At 43.6% G+C, this 15,796-nt stretch overlaps 1 protein-coding gene and 1 long non-coding RNA gene across 12 annotated transcripts in view; one reads left to right on the top strand and one right to left on the bottom strand.

The window, feature by feature from the left end:
- Positions 1 to 15,796, bottom strand: part of KPNA7 (karyopherin subunit alpha 7) — a 51,280-nt gene that overhangs the window by 34,725 nt on the left and 759 nt on the right. For 3 of the 11 annotated variants that reach the window (XM_065031360.1, XM_065031364.1, XM_065031365.1), the window contains exons 1-3: positions 15,607 to 15,762; positions 15,370 to 15,399; positions 10,405 to 10,547 (exon numbers count right to left, since the gene is read on the bottom strand). The gene's annotated coding sequence lies outside the window, so the exon portion shown is untranslated. Of the gene's footprint in view, positions 1 to 10,404; positions 10,548 to 14,011; positions 15,313 to 15,369; positions 15,400 to 15,606; positions 15,764 to 15,796 lie in introns of those variants that run through there. The other 8 variants (XM_065031369.1, XM_065031363.1, XM_065031370.1 and 5 more) reach the window with 4 other exon arrangements.
- LOC110360225 (uncharacterized) lies at positions 124 to 2,094 on the top strand. The gene is made up of 3 exons (XR_002415994.2): positions 124 to 180; positions 1,299 to 1,409; positions 1,692 to 2,094. It is a non-coding gene; the product is annotated as an uncharacterized LOC110360225 (long non-coding RNA).

Below are 15,796 nucleotides of genomic sequence, written 5' to 3'. Positions count from 1 at the left end.
GCAGGGCACTCTCCCTGACACCGTGGAAGGAAAGGTGGGAAATAAAAACAGAAATGAAGCCACACCTCACAGGACGCAGTGCTACCATTCAGAATTCTAATATTTCTTCCCCTCTTTCCCACTAGGTGGAGAAACAAGGAAGATTGCCTGGAAGAGGCTGATGTTGCAACAGCTGCTCAGGTCAGACACCTTCCCAGCATCTGAGCATCGTGTCCTTTTCCTCAGAGAATGAGAAATATCGCTTGGGACTCCCCAAAGGAGAAGCTGCTTCAGCAGCTTCTCTAAGCTCCCAAGTGGGCCAAATCCCGCAGCCTTTCCCAACCTCCCCCTCATACTGAGGTAAAGCACCGATGCTCCATGAAATTCACTGTGAGCTTTGTTGTTCCTATAGAGTTGGAGTGGAAGGTGATCAGAGATTCATTAGGAAGTTGCTAATTCAGAAGCACACAGGAAAAAGAGGAAGCAGGACTGTTAGGGGTATTTGCTATTGTTTAGCAAGGAAAACACATGGCCTGCAGTCCAGATAATTACGGTGAGATTTAGCAATGAGGCCTAGAGATGGTTAATCTTTCTGGAAGGTACCAGCCACTGACTTTCTAAGGGATTCATACCAAAGATACGATTTGTCCCAAATAAAGAGACTATTAAAGCTAACTAAAAGGCTCCCAGAAGCCTTTCTTATAAAAGCAACCGTGAGGGCCTCACCGAGACTCCTGGGTTGCCAGATCCCAGCTGACAGCGGATCTAACAGAATTGCAAGCGGGATGCTGGGCTGTGGGAGCTGCTTCTTGAGCCGGAGGAACAGCCCTGCAGATCCAGGGAAGCACACAGTTGCCATGGCTGAGATGACAGGGCTTGTGGAGAATCCCCAGGGTGAAAGCAAAGCTGAAGATGGACGAACAGGTCACCAATGCAGGGATGATGACCCCAGTGAAAGCCTGAAGTCTCTACAGAAATCCCAAGTGAGAAGCCAGCAGTGAATTCCTCACCAAACCATCAATGTAGCCATGGGTGCAGCCATGGGTGCAAGGTAGAATTCAGGCCTCTGCAGTGGGAGCCAGCCCCCTGGGATACCAGTGGGATACCAGAAAGCAGCTGTTTGCAGGTGGTGCAGAACACTGTCCGCCCCGGGCATCCCTCGGGCTAAAGATCAGGACACTCTCCACTACCCCTGGCTATTTACACTCATCCCATCATAATTACAACCAACTGAGAGTAAACTGAGTTTGCAAGAGGGGTATGATATTTTGGCCCATCAAGACTTACTTGGCACCGTATGATTGACTTCTCTCCTACAGCTGAACCCAGATGCTCACTTTCACAGCTGGAAGACAACCTGTCTGAAGCCAACGTCCAGCTGGCTGAGGTGGAGAAGAGCCAAGCTGAAATTAATGCCATCAGGCTCCAAGGTAAATTCTTTGACAGCTTTGTGCAATGTTACCTCCCTCTGATCCTTCTCTTCCCTTACATTTCACTGAGCTCTGGCAGCCCTGCCCTGACTTTGCCAGCAAATCTGCCCAATCTTTCTAGCTTTCACTTCTCTTTCTCTCCAGTCAGACTTAATCAGTTTCTCTCCTGCTGCTTTATGCAGTTTTCCTACAGCTGAAAGCAGCCACCTGAGTTGGGAGCATGAGGAAGCTCAGAGCAGGCTTAACCAGAATATCTACATAATGATTTCTCTCACCTTGCAGGCAAATGACGTCAAGAGGCAATGGATGAAGAGTCAAAGGTGCTGGGGAGCACCAACTGCCTACAGAGGTTGCTTGCTGCCATGGGACATGCAGCGCCTGTTCTTTGCTGTCCACTTCAGTGGAACAAATGTTTTGTGTTAGCTCTCACAGAGGAAAACTTTCTCATCCGAATTAATCTCTGGGTTTGCTACCAGCTGATCTTGGCAGCAATGTGGGGGATGAGTCTTGTAAGGATATGAAAGAAAGATACAGAATTTCCCGTGAGTCAGCAGCAAAAAGCAGAACACACACCTCTTGGTTCTCAGTCCACTGTCCATTCAGTGGATCGGACAGGAGTTTATTTGCAGAGATCATACAAGTTTGGCTAAAAATATACCAGTATCTCAGGTCTCTGCCTGACACATCTGCCTTGGAAATTTCTGCTTATCTCCAAAGAGTAATTCTAGTGCTGCACCTATATCAAGTCTGGCAAGAATTGTCTCTGTGTTCAGAACAATCACCAAATGGGTTTACTGTCATAATTCCTTTGAAACACTGTTTGAAAGAAAACAGTGATGATAAGCCAAGTTCTGTTTTCAGTTGTATGAGCTCGATTCAATCCACTGTATTACAGTAAAAAACAGGTACAGAGAACAGGAACTTGGCTCCTGACCAGGAAGAGATTTTGAAGCCTGAGATGTTTCTAGCTGGTCCAGAATGGAGCTGTTTGAGTGGAGCACTCCAGCTCTGGGCAGTGAGGTCTGTATATTTGTACTTCCAACATGACAGACACAAGTAATGGTTGTGACGTCTCTAGTCCTGCACTGCTGCTGTGGTGACCCTGGCCAACACCAAGCATGATTGGAACCCAAAAAGAGAATAGTTAGAGGAAGAGGAGCGCAAACCTGAACTGCAGTGCCTGGTCTCTGAATTCAATACTGAAGGCATAATCTGGAGGACTACACACAAAACTGATGCCATTCAAAGGACCAAAGACCTGGAAGAAACCAAGCGAGCACACAGCTTTCAGGGAGCCTGAGCTGGGACTTAAAGCAGTCTCATTATTTAGTTTGGCTGCTGAGTCACAGCTTGTAGATGTGACCTGTTAGGACTCAATTTGGCAAGACAGAAAGCAAAGGGCTCTAGCCAAGAGAAAGAAAATAATACTTGTAATAAAAACAGGGACTATTGAGACCTAACACTTGTACACTGACAACAGAAAACCAACACTGATCCTTTCTGATAAAAGCTTGAATTTGGATAGCCTTTCTTTATTGCAACAAGGACTTTACTCTTCCAGCAGCCCCACAAAAGCCACTAGCATTTCCTAAGAATAAAGCAAGCATCAAATCAGATTAAACCCCTTAGAAACTGTTTCTTGAAAGCTGGTATTACAGACTAGAAGTTGAACCAATCTTTGTAGCAGTCTCTCTAACAGAGCTAACATACAGGTGCTTTCACGTAATAGCAATAAAAGTTAAAGCATCTGGAGGGTTTCATTGAACACGATGAGACAAATGGAATAACCCTTAGGGGTTTTTTATTTGTTTGTATATTTCTGAAGTTAACTCTGTATGGTGTGTGTCATCAGAGAGGAACCACATGCATTATGGGCTGGACTAGATGACCTTGGTAGGTCCCTTCCAACCCAAACTATTCTATGATTCTATATCCATCAGTGGAAGGGAAGAAGTTTTACAGTCCCTTTTCTGAGACTGCTGCCAGGATTTCACCTTTTCAATGGTGAAAACAGCGATGGTGCTTGAGATGAGGGCTGCTGACTCCCACCTCTCCTCACTCCATGAACCACGTACTCGCCAGGATATTCCTGTCCTCTCTCCCTCAGGACAAAGTTGACTGTGAGGCTCTCAGTAGCAGAGGAGACAGCTGAATCACTCCAAGCTGGGGTCGCCAGCACAGAGAAAACTAGGCAGAGGCTTCAGAAAGAAGTAGAGGACCTCCGTGTTGACCTTGAGAAGACAAGGAATCCAGCTATTCAAGAGCATATCCAGCACCAGCCTGACCAACTAAGAGCTAGTACTGAAATTCCTGGGAGTCTTTCTGTTAGCTCAGGTCAGATTTGGATTTGTCCCTTATTTCTTAATATTTTAAGATCTCTCTATTAAACGTCAAGTAATCTGTATGACCACGAGAAGCAAGGCTAAGATTTATCACATCAAGAAAAAAACCCAGATAAGAGTTGCAGCTAATTCCTAGGAGCACACGGCAAGCTTCTGGTAAGCTCATTAGCTGACTTCCAGAAACAAGAGTACAGCTCAAGCAAAACCCCTCCTTTACTGCAAGGCAAGGTATTCATCTTCTTTTTAAGGATAATGATATCCTGCTTTGAACTTCTCAGTGTTGCAGAACCAGTGATTTGGCCACTGATTATTAACCACCATACTCAAAGCAGATCTAAACAACATGTAGTTTAAACACTGGCAACAAATGCTCCTTCATTGAATAAGTATTTCTATCCTAGCTAGTGTTAGTGTAAGTGCATGAATAGTGGTGCAACTGTGGGACATTTGAATAAAAATGTTACTTTAAATAGGCACAAAGGCTGCTCCAAATCCACTGAAGTCCTTGGGTATCTGCCAATGTCTGCAGTCGGCTTTAGAACAGGTCTCAAGAGCTGAAAATCCCACATACAGCACTGCATTACTGGGCTGAAAGAATCTGTTTCACCATCACTTTCTTTAATGAAGCAGTTCTTTATTCTATGGTTCCTGTGGTGTGCTTGTCACCATGGTATCTGAACGTGTGTGAGGATCATAAGGATATGTAGAATATTTGTGATTAAAAGCCCTCAGAAAGAAAAACATACCTTTATTCTTTCAAGACAAGCAGTTAAACACAGTCTAAAATAGTCTTGAATAACATCTTGTTTGTAACCAAATCGTCTTTGAAATAGAAAGAGTCACACTAATCAACCCAGGCAATTACTAACAGCACATCTGCACAAGGAATATCTGAAGTGGAAAACATTTGCTCCACAGCAGCATCATTATAACCGCAGGAGCAAGGAAGACTATCACACTGATGGGAACTGGGTGATCTTGTTAAATTCCTAATGATGAGGAAAGAAAGCCTCGTAAACATTTTAATCACCCATTCAGAGTGACCAAGAGAAACTCTGCCTGTCATTAGAGTGGCTGCCAATTGCACTGTGATGAGCTGGCAGGACATGCAGAGAAGTGAAGTGTAAAGAAAACTTGTGTCCGGTGAATGCTGGGCTTTATTTTTCTAGGCCAGTGCTGCTGGTGCTGCCCTGGACAAGCAGCAGAGAACCTTTGACAAGATGCTGGCAGAACTGCAAATCCTAACCCCTTATATTCTTACTGAATGATCTCTTGTGGTGTCTCCCAGCACCAATCCTACTTTTCTTATTTCCAGCAGTGCTTTCACTCTCTGGAAACACACACTCGATGCACATAAAGTCACAGGCTGGATTCTGCTCTTGGGAGAGAGTCTGTACTCACATACGTGCTATCCCTGTCGTATCACCCGAGATTGTAACTAGCACCAGTGAACTGCTTGCACTGACTCTGGGGTGACATTCAGAATCAAGGTGCTTTCTGAATCCTCAAAACACGACCACAATAGCAGCCGGACTGTACTCACTGTTATAGCAGGAGGTTGTCACTCCAGGCTGGGCCAGGTATCAGCACTAGAGTTCTGCATATGGGAATCACAGACTGGTTTCAGCACAGGCTTAAATAAGACACAGGCTGCAGTCCCAGTTCTGGCTACCAGCATTCTCTCTAACTCGGAGCAATTCACTTAGGGGACTATTAACAATGGCCAGCTTAACCTGGGAAGGTGATGGTCCCTTTAACCTCAGTGGGGACGATTAGGCATCTCCAGGAATCCGTTCAGAGCAAGTCAGTTAAACTCCTGCTCAGAGTCTCTTGGTATCACTTTTCCCCAACTGGCTGCACAGGGAGACCAGCTGCCTTGGCTCTTGTTTTTTTTTTAATCCACTTCTGGAAATTGCAAAAATTGATCTCTTACAGAAGGCTGGAAGATGACACTGTAAATATTTAGAAGATGCTACAATCTGCTGCCCTTGAGGCCGACAGAAAACAGTGATGGACTCACTGGCACAGCCCCAGTGTTTTTAGGGCAATCTCCCCCAGCCCTTTGCTCTGGCCTGGCAGAGAGCCCCACTCCGCTATACACAAACAACGTGGCGTCCTGCTTGCATTTCGTGACAACAACTGCCTGAAACGGGGAGAGAGAAAGGCTGGATAAAAACCAGAAAAAAATTCCTCTTGATTTAATAGCCTTCATTCTTCCATCTCCATGAACACATGCAGCGAGCAGGGCTCATTCAGAAATCCAGGATAATATTTAGCAACAAAAGAAAAGGGCAGCTGATATAAAGTGACTGGAACCATTTAATGCCATTTACATTCAGAGAATCTTCTTGGTGCACTTGGTAAAGTTCATAGTCCTGAAATAAACCTATCATATGAAATATCTGTTTTCTTCCCTAGAGGAAATTAAGGATCTAATCAATCAGCTGAGGGAGGGAAGAGCATTCATGAGCTGTAAAATATTGATAGAGATGGAGAAGGATGAACTGCAGGTGGCACTGGAGGAAGAGGAGTTTTCCCCGGAGGTACCAGTGCTACAGATGCGAGAGCTGCATGGCAGCCCATGGCTGCTGCCCACATTCCATCAGATGGATTTTGTATGTTTAACCCCACAAAGGGCATTTATTTGTCCATCTGTTGCACCCCTCCTTGCAGGCTGAAGAAAGTAAACTGCTTTGCATGCAGCTCAATCTGGCTCAGGTTAAAGCTGACACTGACAGAAGAACACGAGAAGGAAGAATTTGAAACAACCAGGTATAGTGAGGATATTACATCCAGTCACAGGTGAAGGCTGCAGCATGGAGGTTTTATATTAGACACTAGGGAAGTTTTATAATTGTTAAGGGCAATTACTCCTTAAACCAGACCGTCTGGAGGTTGCAGAGTCTCCAGTATTGGAAGATAAGCGCAGTCTGGTCACACGTTGTCTATGGGACTGGTTTAGCAGAAGGTGATCCAGATTTTAAGCAGTAGATTTTTAAGACGACCCTGTGAAAGCCTCTCCCAGTTCTGTGTTTCAAAAGAAGGTTCATGAATGGCTGGGTGCAAAATCCCGGTATCTCAGTTTTAAAGAGGTTTGAAAACTTACTGTATTTTTATTATTTGGTGGGCAGTAATTTGTTACAAAGCCTGGATCAGACTCAACATAACAGAATGCTGTACCATATGCTTCACTGAACTCTGCAGAAATAATCACCAGCATGCAACTGAGTCTCTGCAGGCAAGTCTGGAGACTGGAGCGAAGGGGAGTGCTGAAGCTCTCAGGCTCAAGAAGATGGACACTGATCCGAGCAGCATGGAAATGCACCTGGATTGTGCCAACACGAACCACAGTGAGCTCCTCAGGACACTAAATAAACTGCAACAGCATGTCAAGGTAAACTGGAGAGGGCGGAAGCAGGCCACTGCAAGGAAAAACATACCAGAGCTATTTTATAGCTTAAGCAACAAAGCAGTAGATAATGTACTCTTGAACAAATTGAGAATTTCTATTCAAAAGCCCTGGTTCTCCCACTCATATCAATTTCAATCTGCAGCAGTTCCAACAAAGCTTATACAAGATAAGCATGGCTATCAGCTTTGGTCAAGCTAAAATCCCAAAGAACAATTCATATGCAAATAAAACTAGAAAGTTCTGCTTTTAAGAGAAGTTGTAATTGCTATTTGAACAGGATAGCCAACAAAGGGACTTGAAACTAACAGAGATGTAAAACTAATGAGTTTCCTTTGGCTCTTCATTTCTAAAATAAAACTAAGTAAATTATTAAAAGGCTAGTCTCTTTGTTGGAATAAAGTGATACAATTGCTGCCAAAAATCCAATTTTAGAACTTAAAGAGTAACAACAAAGATTCTTTCTCTCTGTACACTTGCATATATATAGACACGCACTCAAACCTAACTTAGTACATCAGTCTCAGAAGTAATTCTCTTATAGTCAGTGTGGTTACAATGGTGTAACAGATATACATGACACTAGGATCCAGTGATTTTTTTTTTGGGGGGGGGGGGCTGAATTGTTGTGTTTTGGTTTGTTTTGTGTTTTTTTTAAGTCTGGCATCACCTTAAAGAACAGCTTTGCAGAGAGACCTCCTACATCTTTCATTTTCCTCTTCCTTCATTATTTATATTCACCTTTGACCTGCTTTCAGGACCTTCGGATCGAAAGGGCTGAGGATGCTTGCTGGCACAAGGAGCAGCTGCAGACAGAGCGGGAAGAAGAGCAGACCGGCCTGGAGGGCAGTGAGCGCTCTCGCAAACCCTTGGAGCAAGCAGAGGTCACGGAGAAGACATAAGGAACTCAATGTCCACGTGTGGTGAAAGTAGAACTATTTATGCAACAGCTATCTTGTCAGAGAGTTTACGTGCAAGTGGCTTAACATTAAATCTTAACTGTGGGTAAGGAGTGCAGGATTAGGCCAATAACGGATAAATACAATAGCGGTCTACAAGATAGGTCTGATTACGGCACACAAAGAGCTCAGTCTTCAGAGATATTATACTGATAGCAGGATTTTCAAAAAAGCACCATTTTGGCCCAGTTTTGCTCCTAGCAAGGCCTATGGAAAACTTTTAGCACATTTGATGGAAGAGTTAAGACAGTGCTGAACACTTTTGAAAAACACACCTAAAAAGAACACTGTAAAATTGTGCATCCATTGAAACTACAGTTTTTCTAGTTGTTTCCATGGTGCTCAGAGTTCTTCCATAGACTGTAGCCCACAGCGAGAGATCCATCTTAGTGAATTTTAAGCACCCTTGCCTTACAGATTGCAGTATGAAATAACATACCTGTCACTTCGTTTTGTGCATAGATTTCAGAAGCTACTTTAACATGCAGCATTATAGGCTGCAGTTCTTTTCCATAAAGACCACACATGCCAACATTTCCAAGGAAAAGAGCATAACTTCTGGAAAGGACTGATAATACAAGAAGCATTTATCAGCTGCAATTATGGGACATCAGTTATAAAAACTGAGTCATAAATGTGGCTTTTGTTCAAATAGGTTGAAAAATGCAGCCAATATATTCACTTCCGATTGACTGATAATTAAAGGATACACTTTTAGCAGGTGACTTGCTATCTCCATACTGAATTTGGGAGTTTTAATGTATTTGTTATACAAAACCTATGTACCACAGAACTTGTGCAGCACTCTGGAACACATTGGCACATTTTCTTGATGTTGTTTCTCTGAAAAGCAGCTTGTGTTGCTAGAATGCAGTTTTTCTATTAAAGCCTTTGCTTTTTACCTTCCTTAGAGTGTTTTTAAAATGCATTTATTATTTTTACAGCAGCAGCAACAACAGTCCTCCAATGATTCATATCAGTAAACAGCAAGCACTAAATGAGCTGTGGGGCTCATATTTTCCATGCAATAAAGAGACATACATATTGTAAACTGTGGAGCCTGCGTTTGTTGAGAGCGCAATCAAATCCAGTTTCAGTTAGGTCTAAAGTCAGCTGCTGCTACTGCAGCATAACTTTGAAATAAATAATATTGTATATAAACTCAAATCCATACACACAGAAATTTAGGAAAACAGACTCAGACTCCAGGCCTTCATAAACAACAGGGGCTATTTCTGCCTCAGAGGTGTATCATCATTTTAGTGCTCAGCATGCAAGTAAATACACAGGTCCTAATGTTCCGTAAAGCAGATGCAGGGGGGATGAATCTCACTTGGCTTAACAGTGTACGATTTTATAGAGAAAAAACAAACTCTACCGAAAACTGATGCACAAATCATCTCTTTGAGAGCGAAATGGAAGCCCTAGAGCTGGGCAGTAAGACATTCTGGGTCTCTAAGACTTCTTCCTGCCCTCTAGATTCAGTCTGCTTACTATTAAATGAAAGCTGGAGCCTGACCTTCAACACGTTACTAATGAGCATGAGGAAATCATCAGTGAGTACTGAGCAGCTGCTGAGAGAGCAAAGAAAGCTGTGGCTGATGCCTCCCACCTTTCTGCCCTTTATGTTGGTAACTGGAAACCTTTAGGTATATATTCCATGATTTCTCTCCAGTGCTGATTCAAAAGCACCCTGTTAATAATACATGTTAGCACTCGCGTTGCTTTTTATGATGCTGAAAAGCAGAATGCATGTTAGCTCCCTGATTGCAGCCTGACAATATTAATCCGCTAAAGAAGAAATCCACTTCCCCTCTGCCTCCCTGGTAATCTACATCACAGATGGCACCCTGAGGAATTCCTCCATTTCCTCTTGATTTATCCTTTCTTTCCCTTATTACACAACTCCACTCATCACATCTATCAGGCCTCCAACAAAGAGTAGGCCGGTTTCCCTCTCTAGCCAGTCAATGGCATTCGGAATTGGCACAGGAGGGAGAAAAGTTGCCAGCGCTGAGCAGATTGCTCCTTTGGCACTGTGCTGACAACTGGCACTTCAGAAATATCATAGTTAGCTGTGGATTTAATGCACAGTATCTCCTCCCAGAGCGAGGCTGAGCCTTCTGCCACCTTTGTGCTTTCAGCTACCGTGTGTTCAGACAATATCTTCACCTTCCGTCTACAGCATGCTCTCAGTCACCCTCTTTCCATTGAAGGGTAGAAAGAAAACCCTGAAGTGTCAGTAGAACTAAAGCTATTGACTTAATAATAGGGGGGGATAATACCTTTGACTAGTCCAGTGGTACTAAGCGAAGATACCATCACGTCGTTTATGGTCTGATCTAGAATTGCCCAAGTCAGCTGGGACTGCAGCCATTGATTCCAGTGAGCTGTGGATCCAGTCTTTCGAAAGGCAGATTATGATACACTGAAAAATTAAAGATACGGCAAAATTTCTCAGAAGGTAACATGCAGATATCAGGTCTACAGATCCTAGCTTTTAATGGTTTCTATAAATAGCCGTGCTGTCAAACTCTTTCATACCTTCCTCACAGGCTTCCTGTGTGGCAAAAGGTCTATGTCAGGAGAAAGATCATTACGTGCACTATAATTAAGAACTATTAAGTGACAATAAAAGACCTGTAAGTCAAGATGGAATAGGCTGAGCAGTTAGTCCTGAAAGGAGGAAAAAATGCACCATCATGGAACTCCAGGGTAAGAAAACATGTACAAATGGATTAGAAAGACCATTCCAACAGAACAGGCATGACACTCTTTCCTGCACTTCAGCTTCCACATTCAGCACAAATAGGTACATTTTAGCACAAAAAGAAACATTGTCATTTAACAGGCAACACGTCCCAAAGGGAATGCACTAATTTAAGGAAATACAGACTAGGCAGAAAAGATGCATGTAGGACACTCTCAGCCCACTGGAGCGCAAGAGAACTTCAGCACTTTGCACCCCGCGCAGAACTCATCAATCAGAATCTTTATGATGCTTGAGAACAGCAGTAACAAGCCACTGGTATCAGCAGCTGATCTACACCCACAAAGGAGAATGTGCAAAGCACAGTGTCATCAGTGGCATGACTTGCTGTTTATTTTTCTACTGCTACAAAACTCTGAAGCACGAGTAGCTTCAAATTCCTGGGGTAGATACCATCTTCCTATTCTTTTTCTGATCCTCATCATTTCACATCAACACTTCAAATCGCTGCCATCATCGTTTATCCTTCCGCTCCTTTTCAGATTAAATAACTGGAAATAGAGCTAGCCTCCAAACAGAAACACCACGTGGAGACTGAAAATTCTGCACAAGAACAAGAGGCCTCTAAAAGCAGCCCGTCTTCCACAAACGATGGCCACAGAACCAACTAACACATGCAGGAGCAACTGGAAAGGTTGCACAACAAACTGAAAAGAGGCAAGTTGAGAAGGCTGTGTGTATTCCCTGCTCCAGCTCACCACTTCATCACCTGGGAGCTGAGCTTGATCCTTATGGGTCCCTTCCAACTTGAGGTACAATACGATCATGCAATCACACCTTATGCACCCTTTCTGGTACTGGAACAGGTGGCAAAACAGAGTCTGGCCAAGTAAAGGATGAACACAGATGAGCTGGATGATGGAGAAGAGAGGGAGATGGGATGGCTGAAGCAGCTCTAAACAAACTGCACCCCAGGCACTGCGTCTCAGCAAGCAAAGGGTTCACTTTTGGGGAGATCAGACAAGTGCCTAAACCTTCCTTCTCTGTGCCAGAGGCTCAGGAACAGGCACCAAAGATAGAGCTCACATGTTCAAATCCACCTGCCATTGATTTATTAGAGCAGAAAAGGGTGTGGGATGGAGATGAGGAAAACACAGGTGTGTTCTCAACACTAGCTGACTCATGCAATTCCCTACAAAAGAGAACAGAGATATTCCATAAGTATTGTCATGCACTGAGATAAGTTCTGAAACAGCTCCTGTTCCCTAGGAGGGCCAACCCCTAGGGAACACCTTGAAGCAACCAGTGTTAACAATTTTGCTATCATAATCTTAAAAAAAAGGTGATAAACACTGCTGCTGTTTCTTTTCTAGTGATCATTTTCTGTTGGAGCTAGAGGAAAAACTCTGCTGTCATCCAAACACCCAGCTGTTGCTCACCAAGCCCTGCTTGGACAACTGGAACAAACGCATTTAGGCATACAACCTTGGAAAACCGGGTGAACAGCATGCAGGTGCTGCTAGATGTCACACACTTTATATTTTTGCTCTAAAGATGGTGATTTAGAGCCTGAGCACGCAGGCTCCTTCCTACCTGCTTCACTGCAGGTCTCCTCTGGCAGGGGGAAGCCGTTGGCATCAAGCTCATAATCACCTAGAAAGCCAGTATGCAAAAAGATCGCCCAGGAAAAGTTTGGCCAAGCTGCAAACAGTCTTCCTTCTTTCTCATTCTGTATTATGACCATTGCACACACTCCACATAAAGTTAAGCATGGGAGTTGGCAAGGGGACACAGTATTAAGTGGCAAAGAAGCAGGACTTCGGGATCCGTTGTTTTTCCCCACTTAAAAATCCCATATTTGCAGTTATTTAGATCATCAGTGACTTTAATCTTAAAGCAATGTTCTTGATAATTCAAGAATATTACTGATGAAACCTGATTTTGACAAACTACTGTGATCTAGATGGCAGTTCTAGAGATACAGGGAATCCAATTAAGGGAAAAAAACTTCGTTTGTTTCATCTTATTTTTAAACATCAGGCATACGAAATGGTTCTGGAAACTGCCAGACTTTCAAATACTGGGGTGAACTCACATCTAGAATATCTCTCGAGGCAGGTATTTTCATCCACAGTTATCTGTTCATATACACAACAGCCTGCTCCCAAAAGATCTCTTTTTGACTAGCTGCTACCCATCTGAATGCATTTGCTGTTTAGAAAATAAAAACAACTACCTCAAAGGATGTGCCAGCTCAATTTTTTAAAAGTACACATCTTAAGGTCTGACTGCATCTAAATTACTTTCACTAAGATCAGTTCAGCCTTGCTTCTGAGGCCTTAATCTCAAAAACATTGGCATCCTTTCTGGATTAGCACAGCGTAATTGTTATCAGCAATACAGCAGGAACAAAGGTGGAAAATTCTCTGGAAAGCTTTGCTGGAGACAGGGCCTTAGCTTTTAATGCTTAAAAGCTCTGCAGAGTTCCTCATTTAGATATGTTCACCCCATCTGGTGAAAATCATTTTGTAAACATAAACCCATACTTAAACGTAATTTCATTCCTGTTACATAATTTTACTTGGCCTAGTTGCGTATCTTTAATCTGTGCAGCTGATCTAGTTTTATCGGTAAGCCAATAAGGGCAGCAATGATGACATACCTCGCAGTTACCAAACCATAGTAACACTCATTTAGGCGACCACTGACTCGAGGCTCCTTCCCAAATGCAAGATCTTATATTGCACTTTTGCCATTCTGACAAATATTTATCTGATACGTTCTTAAAAAAACGTAAGAAGAGTCCTCCATCCCGCCAAGTCCAACACAGGACTTGACACTTCAAAGGAATCACTGAGAATTCTTTTCACTGTAACCTAGATCTGCCTTGCTGTTATCTTAGCTTATGACTTCTTGCCCTACCCGCAGTGGACGTAAGAGAACAAATTGTTCCTTTCCTCAGAGCAGCAGCCTTTTATCTATTTGAAGGCTTACCACATCTTCCCTGGGTTTTCTGCACTTTCAACAGGCTCAGCAAAACTCACGTGTTCAAAGACTCTGATCATTATTGCCACCGTTTTCTCCAGATTTCCATATTTCTCTTGAGCGGGGCCCGGGACAGGACATACTCTTCTATCACAGCTTGGCAGAGCAGGATTCCTGGGTTCCTATCATTTTCTTACCTATATAGACCTGCACGGTGTTCTGCAACAGCAAGATGTTATGGACTCCTATTCAGCTGATGATCCATGGCAGCCCCTCCATCCTTTCCTGCCCAATTCTTCCCAGTCTTGTAATTCTGCAGCTGATCATGTTAAATTGTATAGCAGTGCACCTGCTACTGAGCCGCATCCTATTTTTTCCACAGAGCTCTCATTTTGAGTCCTAGTTCTGTGATTGTGTTTATTCTGCCTTCTGACTTGATCTCATCTTCAAATGCAGTAATTACACTCTGTTTCATCATGGATGAGTAATGGACCCAGGGTAATTCCCTGTACAAGGACTCATATCAAGTACATTTTTCCTCAACCAGTTTTGCAACTCCCTCAGAGCGGTATCATCTAGACTGGTTTCCCAGTTTATTATTAGAATATCCTGCAAGCCAGTGTCAGAAGCTCTACTAAAAATCAAGATATATGACTTATAGTGCTTCTCCCTTATCTACAAGCCCTGTTATGCTGCCAGAAAAGGAAATTAGATTGGCTCAATTCATTCACAACAAAGCCATACTAGCTAGCATTTACCTTCTTGTTTCCTTCTAGATGCTTACAGACTGTTTATTTGCTCTCAGACTCAAAACTAAACTCACTACTCTATTGCTCCTCAGTATATCTGCAAGTCATCAATATGTCCCCATTCCCCCCACTTGCCTTTTTTTTCCCCTTGTACTTAAGCTCAAAAAGCCTCACAGGCAATGGAGTTTTACAGGAGCCAAAACACAAGACTCCAAACAGCAAGCAGCTCCTTGAGGCAATAAAACATAGGGCAAATTACTGTGAATATACTCCTTTCTATATTCCAGCCAGAGAGAAGGGAAGGTCCTTTGGCATCTGAATGAGTTGGACAGGATTGTCCGCCCTGCAGTGGAAAGCACCTTCATAGAATCATTTTGGTTGGAAGAGACCTTTAAGATCATCGAGTGCAACCATAACCTAAATCGAGCACTAACCCATGTCCCTAAGAGCCTTATCTATACGTCTTTTAAACATCTCCAGGGATGGTGACTCTACCACTTCCTCGGGCAGCCTGTTCCAATGCGTCACAACCCTTCCTTCCATCCTTCAAAAGGGAGGAAGGTCACAAAGTCTCCTCGCATGGCAGCTCTAAGTCAGCCTGTGCTGAAGAAGCTCAAATAAACTCCATTCAAGCCCTCACAACCTGCTTATCCAGCCTCTGGCTTTTCCCTGGCACTGCCAAGCCCCAGCTCAGGTGGCCTCAAACTCATGACACATGTCATAAACTCACAGCTTTAAACTCTTGGTATCCACCATTTTGTTGGTTAAAATGTTTATGGAAGTCACAGGAAAACTGATACACTTACAATTAAGGAGTGTGGTGGTGCTGTCCGTAGCTGGGGATGGGGTGGAGGAGAGAGGCAGCAATGACAGAAAAATATTGCCGTCACTAAAAATGATGTAGCTTTACAAAATATGAAGTAGGATTTAAATATATATATATATTTATAATAATCGTGTATTTGACAGAATTCAATGTGATGAAGTCATCCAGGTGTTGGCAGAGACTGGTCGCTCATGAATACTGAGCATTGTTTCCTCACCGATGCTGTCGGAGAGGCAGCATCTCTGCGGGACCGCGCTCCTGGGAGGTGACTTGGTGCTCACGGTGTGGAAATGCCCCCGACTTAACAGATTCACAGCCCCTCCCCAGCCCGCTCCTCCCGTGAGGGGGAACGGCCGCCTCACCATGCGCGCGCACAGCCCGCCGGCCGCCTTTGTGTGAGGCGCGGG

The sequence above is a fragment of the Columba livia genome, chromosome 15 (genome assembly GCF_036013475.1).
Source record: "Columba livia isolate bColLiv1 breed racing homer chromosome 15, bColLiv1.pat.W.v2, whole genome shotgun sequence".
NCBI lineage: Eukaryota > Metazoa > Chordata > Aves > Columbiformes > Columbidae > Columba > Columba livia.
Note: the sequence above shows the minus strand (reverse complement) of the source record. Positions and strands in the feature narration are given on the sequence as shown.